The following is a 6,934-nucleotide window of genomic DNA, read 5'->3' on the forward strand; positions in this document are numbered from 1 at the left end:
CCTCTCATCGGGAGAGGGAATCTCCATCAACATCTTCACCAGCACCATCTCATCTCCAAACCGTAGTTCATCTCTTGTATCCAATTCTTGTCTCAAAGTTCGGGATTGGTGCTAGTAGGTTGCTAGTAGTGTTGATTACTCCTTGTAGTTGATGCTAGTTGGTTTATTTGGTGGAAGATCATATGTTCAGATCCTATATGCATATTATTACCCCTCAGATTATGAACATGAATATGCTTTGTGAGTAATTACGTTTGTTCCTGAGGACAAGGGAGAAGTCTTGCTATTAGTAGTCATGTGAATTTGGTATTCGTTTGATATTTTGATAAGATGTATGTTGTCTAGCCTCTAGTGGTGTTATGTGAACGTCGACTACATAACACTTCACCATTATTTGGGCCTAGAGGAAGGCATTGGGAAGTAATAAGTAAATGATGGGTTGCTAGAGTGACAGAAGCTTAAACCCTAGTTTATGCGTTGCTTCGTAAGGGGCTGATTTGGATCCACATGTTTCATGCTATGGTTAGGTTTACCTTAATACTTTTGTTGTAGTTGCGGATACTTGCAATAGAGGTTTATCATAAGTGGGAAGCTTGTTCAAGTAAGAACAGGACCCAAGCACCGGTCCACCCACATATCAAATTATCAAAGTATCGAATACGAATCATATGAACGTGATGAAAACTAGCTTGACGATATTCCCATGTGAGGGAGTCCTGGATTAGGGAGTCTCCGGACAGCCGGATTATATCCTTTGGCCGGACTGTTGGACTATGAAGATACAAGATTGAAGACTTCATCTCGTGTCCGGATAGGACTCTACTTGGCGTGGAAGGCAAGCTAGGCAATACGGATATGGATATCTCCTCCTTTGTAACCGACCTTGTGTAACCCTAACCCTCTCCGGTGTCTATATAAACCGGAGGGTTTTAGTCCGTAGGACAACAGACAATCATACCATAGGCTAGTTTCTAGGGTTTAGCCTCTCTGATCTCGTGGTAGATCTACTCTTGTACTACCCATATCATCAATATTAATCAAGTAGGACGTAGGGTTTTATCTCCATCAAGAGGGCCCGAACCTGGGTAAAACATTGTGTCCCCTGCCTCCTCTTACCATCCGGCCTAGACGCACAGTTCGGGACCCCCTACCCGAGATCCGCAGGTTTTGACACCGACATTGGTGCTTTCATTGAGAGTTCCTCTGTGTCGTCAACTTTAGGCCCGATGGCTCCTCCGATCATGAACAACAATGCGGTCCAGGGTGAGACCTTTCTCCCCGGACAGATCTTCGTGTTCGGCGGCTTTGCATTGCGGGCTAATTCGCTTGGCCATCTGGAGCAGATTGAAAGCTACGCCCCTGGCCATCAGGTCATATTTGGAAGTTTGAACTACCCGGCCGACATCCGTGGAGACTTGATCTTCGACGGATTCGAGCCACAGCCGGACGCGCTGCACTGTCACGATGGGTATGACCTAGCTCTGTCGCCGAACAGTACCCCAGAGGCCGCGCCCGCATGAGCTCCGACCGTTAGCTCGGAGCCAACTGTGCCAATCGAGGACGGGTGGCTAGACATCGCCTCAGGGGTTGCAATCTCAACGGCGATTGAGCCCAACACCAGCCTAATCCTCTGCGAAGCCCGTGACTCCGAGGTGCCGGACTCTTTTTCGGACTCCGAACCGTCCGCACCCCTGCCAATCGAATCCGATTGGGCGCCGATCATGGAATTTACCGCCGCGGATATCTTTCAGCACTCGCCCTTCGGCGACATTCTGAATTCACTAAAGTCTCTCTCTTTGTCAGGAGAGCCCTGGCCGGACTATGGCCAACATGATTGGGATGCGGACGACGAAGAAATTCGACGCTCACCCACCACCCACTTCGTAGCCACTGTCGATGATTTAACCGACATGCTCGACTTCGACTCCGAAGAGATCGACGGTATGAACGACGATGTAGGAGACGAACATGAACCAACGCCTATAGGGCACTGGAAAGCCACCTTGTCATATGACATATACATGGCGGATACACCCAAAGAAGGCAATGGCGACGAGATAACGGAGGATGACCCCTCCAAAAAGCAACCCAAGCGCCGACGTCAGAGACGCCGCTCTAAGTCCCGCCAAAGCAATAGTAGTGATACCGGCACATGAGATAATAACACTCCGGATAGTGCCGAACACAACAGCAATCCCCTCCAGCAAGATTTAGAGCAGGAGGATGGAGGAGCCAGCCCTCCTGAGTTAGCGGCAAACGGAGAGGAGGAGGATGACAATTACATGCCCCCCTCCGAAGACGAGGCAAGCCTCGGCGATGATGAATTCGCCGTACCAGAGGATCCCGTCTAACAAGAGCGCTTCAAGCACCGGCTTATGGCCACGGCAAATAGCCTGAAGAAAAAGCAGCAGCAGCTTCAAGCTAATCAAGATCTGCTAGCTGACAGATGGACTGAAGTCCTCGCGGCCGAGGAATATAAACTCGAGCGCCCCTCCAAGAATTACCCAAAGTGCAGGATACTACCCCGACTGGAGGAAGAAGCGTATGATACGGCTAATCGGCCACCTCGTGGCCGCGATAGAGAGGCATTCCAGCCAAAAACTCAGCCTCCACCCCGACGCCATTCAAATAAAAAGGCATGGGGAGATACGCCAGACCTGTGAGACATATTGGAGGGCAAAGAAAAGCATGCAAGATCAATCTACGGATCACGAGGGCGCACAACTTTGGGAGATGATAAACGTCACGCCGGATACAGTAAAAGCAAATCCGGCCGGGCCGAACACAGCGGGCAAGACCCATTCGAGCTGCGTCGCGATATAGCGCAATACAGAGGCGCCGCACACCCCTTATGCTTCACAGACGAAGTAATGGATCATCAATTCCCATAAGGTTTCAAACCTGTAAATATTGAATCATACAACGGCACAACAGATCCCGCAGTATGGATCGAGGATTTCCTCCTTCACATCCACATGGCCCGCAGTGATGACTTACACGCCATCAAATACCTTCCACTAAAGCTCAAAGGACCAGCACGGCATTGGCTTAACAGCTTGCCAGCGGACTCCATTAGCTGTTGGGAAGATCTGGAAGCCGCATTCCTCGACAACTTTCAGAGCACTTATGTGCGACCACCAGACGCCGATGACTTGAGCCACATAATTTAGCAGCCAGAAGAGTCGGCTAGACAATTCTGGACTCGGTTCCTTGCAAAGAAAAATCAAATCGTCGATTGTCCGGATGTAGAGGCCTTAGCAGCTCTCAAACACAACATCCGAGACGAGTGGCTAGCCCGGCACCTTGGTCAGGAAAACCCGAATTCTATGGCAGCTCTCACGACGCTCATGACCCGCTTTTGTGCGGGAGAAGACAGCTGGCTGGCTCGTAGTAATAACATGTCAAAGAACCATGGTACCTCCGATACCAAGGACGGCAATAGCAGGTCACGTCGCAACAAACATAAGCGCCGCATTAACAGCGAAAATACCAAGGATACGGTAGTCAATGCGGGATTCAAAGGCTCTAAACCCGATCAGCGGAAAAAGACATTCAAACAAAGTACGCCGGGTCCGTCCAGCTTGGACCGTATACTCGATCGCTCGTGTCAAATACACGGCACCCCAGACAAGCCAGCTAATCACACCAATCGGGATTGTTGGGTGTTCAAGCAGGCCGGCAAGTTAATTGCCGAAAACAAGGACAAGGGGCCGCATAGCGATGATGAGGAGGAGCCCCGGCAGCCGCACAGCGGAGGACAGAAGAGGTTTCCCCCGCAAGTGCGGACGGTGAACATGATATACGCAACCCACATCCCCAAGTCGGAGCAGAAGCGTGCGCTCAGGGACATATATGCGTTGGAGCCAGTCTCCCCAAAGTTCAACCCTTGGTCCTCCTGTCCGATCACCTTCGATCGCAGGGACCATCCCACTAGTATCCGTCATGGCAGATTCGCCGCACTGGTCCTAGACCCAATCATTGACGGATTTCACCTCACTCGAGTCCTTATGGATGGCGGCAGCAGCCTGAACCTGCTTTATCAGGACACAATGCGCAAAATGGGTATAGACCCCTCAAGGATCAAACCCACAAAAACGACCTTCAAAGGCGTCATTCCAGGCGTAGAGGCCCATTGCACAGGCTCAATTACACTGGAAGTGGTCTTCGGATCCCCGGATAACTTTCGAAGCGAAGAGTTAATCTTCGATATAGTCCCGTTCTGCATTGGTTATCACGCGCTGCTCAGGCGAACCGCATTTGCTAGATTCAATGCGGTACCGCATTATGCATACCTCAAGCTCAAGACGCCAGGACCTCGCGGAGTTATTACAGTCAATGGAAACACAAATCGCTCTCTCCGAACAGAGGAGCACACCGCGGCCCTCGCAGCCGAAGCGCAAAGCAGCCTCTCAAGGCAATCGACCAGTTCGGCGCTTGAAAGCCCGGACACCTTCAAGCGCGCTCGGAGCAATCGGCAAATAGACCGCCTGGCGCGATCTGAGATTGCGTAGCAATACGGCGGCCACCCCAGTCCCAGCCAAACGGCGAAGCTCGTGCTACGCGTACATAATTACACATTAAAAATACCATGGGCACAGGTGGGGAGGGGGGCACACTGCGGCACGCCCCAAGACGCGGCTTAAACCACACTAGGGGCTTCCCGTTTGTTTATGTTTCTCTTCTTTCAGGACCTTAATCTCTGAAAACCCTGTCCGACAGCACTATTGCCGAACACATGATGCAACAACCAAGGATGTAGAAAGCTACGTCACACCACGGAATTCCCAGGTGGATTACAATACTGAGCGAAATATTTAATTTAATACTATTCCTCAGCTTGCCCTTAGAAGGGACATAGTCCCACTCTTTGCTTATCGCACTATCTGTATCATTCTGCTTTAACACACCTTTTTGAATAAACAATGCATAACATCAGGACTATTATTGCATTCTTGTTATATATATGTGTGTTCATTAACGACGCCTTGCAACCGTACACTTTGGTACGGCAAATACACCAGGGGCTTATGTACCCCACAACATGGTGTGAAAAGTCCGAACACTTTCACAAGTGTGGCACCCCGAACTTATAGCATTATATGCATCAGCTCCAAATCATGTCTTTGGTCAAATGTTGGGTTTGCCCGGCTCCTATGTCTTGGTACCTTACGTTACGCTCCATCGGCTAAGGTAGCGCTAGGAGAACTACTGCGATTGTTCCCCGGTTCTGCCGGGCTTAGCACCTCAGTAGAGAAAGCTAAAATTGACTGTCATGATAAGGCGAGAGACTGGTCGCTGTTCGGCGAGGTTTTCGAGTCCCTAAAGACTTATGCCGCTTAGGGCGAGGGGCCGGCCCTGTCCGGCTTAAAGGCATGTATCGCGCCCCGAATTCGGCCTTCTGAATACGAGGGGCTTCGCCGAAATTTAAAATTATAGAATTCTATGGCCAAGTGAGAGTGATAAATCATTATTAGTCCGGTTGCCTTGTTCGTTGTGCTGAGCACGCCCCTCGAAGGACCCAAATATGGGAACAAGAGTGCTCAGGTTTATCCCGAACACCCCGGCACTCGTGGCATGGGGGCAGAAGCCGATGACTAGCCATCTCTCAGATTGATAAACGGCCAAACAGAAGGTAATATTTTAAATTCAAACAAGCGTTGCATAGCGCATATGAAACAAGTTTTCATAAATACATGATAAAACGAGCAAGTCTTACTCAAATATTACATCTTTTGAACACTCGTCCGCTATGAGACGGGCACCCGGCAGAACACCCTCGTAGTACATCTCAGGGTGGCGGTGCTCCTTGCCCTCCGGCGGCCCCTCCTTGATCAGCTTCACGGCGTCTAGCTTGACCCACTGCAATTTCACATGGGCGAAACCCCGGCGTGCACCCTCAGTGCAGACAGATCGCTTGACGACCTCCAGCCGCGGACAGGCATCCACAAGCCGCCTCACCAGGCCGAAGAAGCTGTTCGGAAGGGCGTCGCCAGGCCATAGCCGGACTATAAAGCCCTTCATGGCCTGATCAGCCGCCTTATGTAGCTCGACCATCTGCTTCAGCTGGTCGCTCATTGGCACGGGGTGTTCGGCCTCAGCATACTGAGACCAGAACAGCTTCTCCGTTGAGCTTCCATCCTTGGCCTGGTAAAATTGTGCGGCATCGGACACGCTGCGGGGCAAACCTGCGAATGCTCCTGGAGAGCTCCGGATTCAGGTAAGTAATCGGTAATTTACTTTTACATGCTTGCTTTGCATATAGAAAGCCTTACCCGCCGCTATCTTCTTCATTGCATCGATCTCCTGGAGGGCCCTTTGGGCTTCGGCCTTGGCACTTTTTGCGCTCTCGAGGGTCGCGGCAAGCTCAGACTCCCGCGTCTTTGAGTCAAGCTCCAACGCCTCGTGCTTCGCCACGAGAGCCTGGAGCTCTTGCTGCACCTCGCCCACTCGAGCCTCGTGCTTCTCTCGCTCGGTGCGCTCCTTGGCCGCGTTATCTTCGGCCTTGGTTAGCACTTGCTTCAGGGTCGCCACCTCGGTCGTGGCCCCTGGCGAATATACGATGATCCTGTCATTTTGCAATCGCGTCTTCTTTTATACATACGTATCTATAGACAGGGTATTACTTACCGTTGTTCTCCTCGAGCTGCCTCTTGACAAGGCCGAGCTCTTTCCTGGACCCCTCGAGGTCCTGCTTCAGTACGGCGACCTCCGCAGTCAGTGCGGCGGACGCCAGCAGCGAAGCCTGCATATGCATATTGACATACTTATATTAGACTCCTGCGATATTATTTGATCCTCTGTTTGGCTTTTCTTTGCGAACACCGAACAAAGCATCAGGGGCTACTGTCTATGCGGTAATATTTCTACTAAATTTTAAAACACTTACCTCAAAGCCTATTAGAAGGCTGGCACAGGCTTCAGTCAATCCGCTCTT

This window comes from Triticum urartu, chromosome 2A (genome assembly GCF_056163025.1).
Source record: "Triticum urartu cultivar PI428250 chromosome 2A, HENAU_Tu73, whole genome shotgun sequence".
NCBI lineage: Eukaryota > Viridiplantae > Streptophyta > Magnoliopsida > Poales > Poaceae > Triticum > Triticum urartu.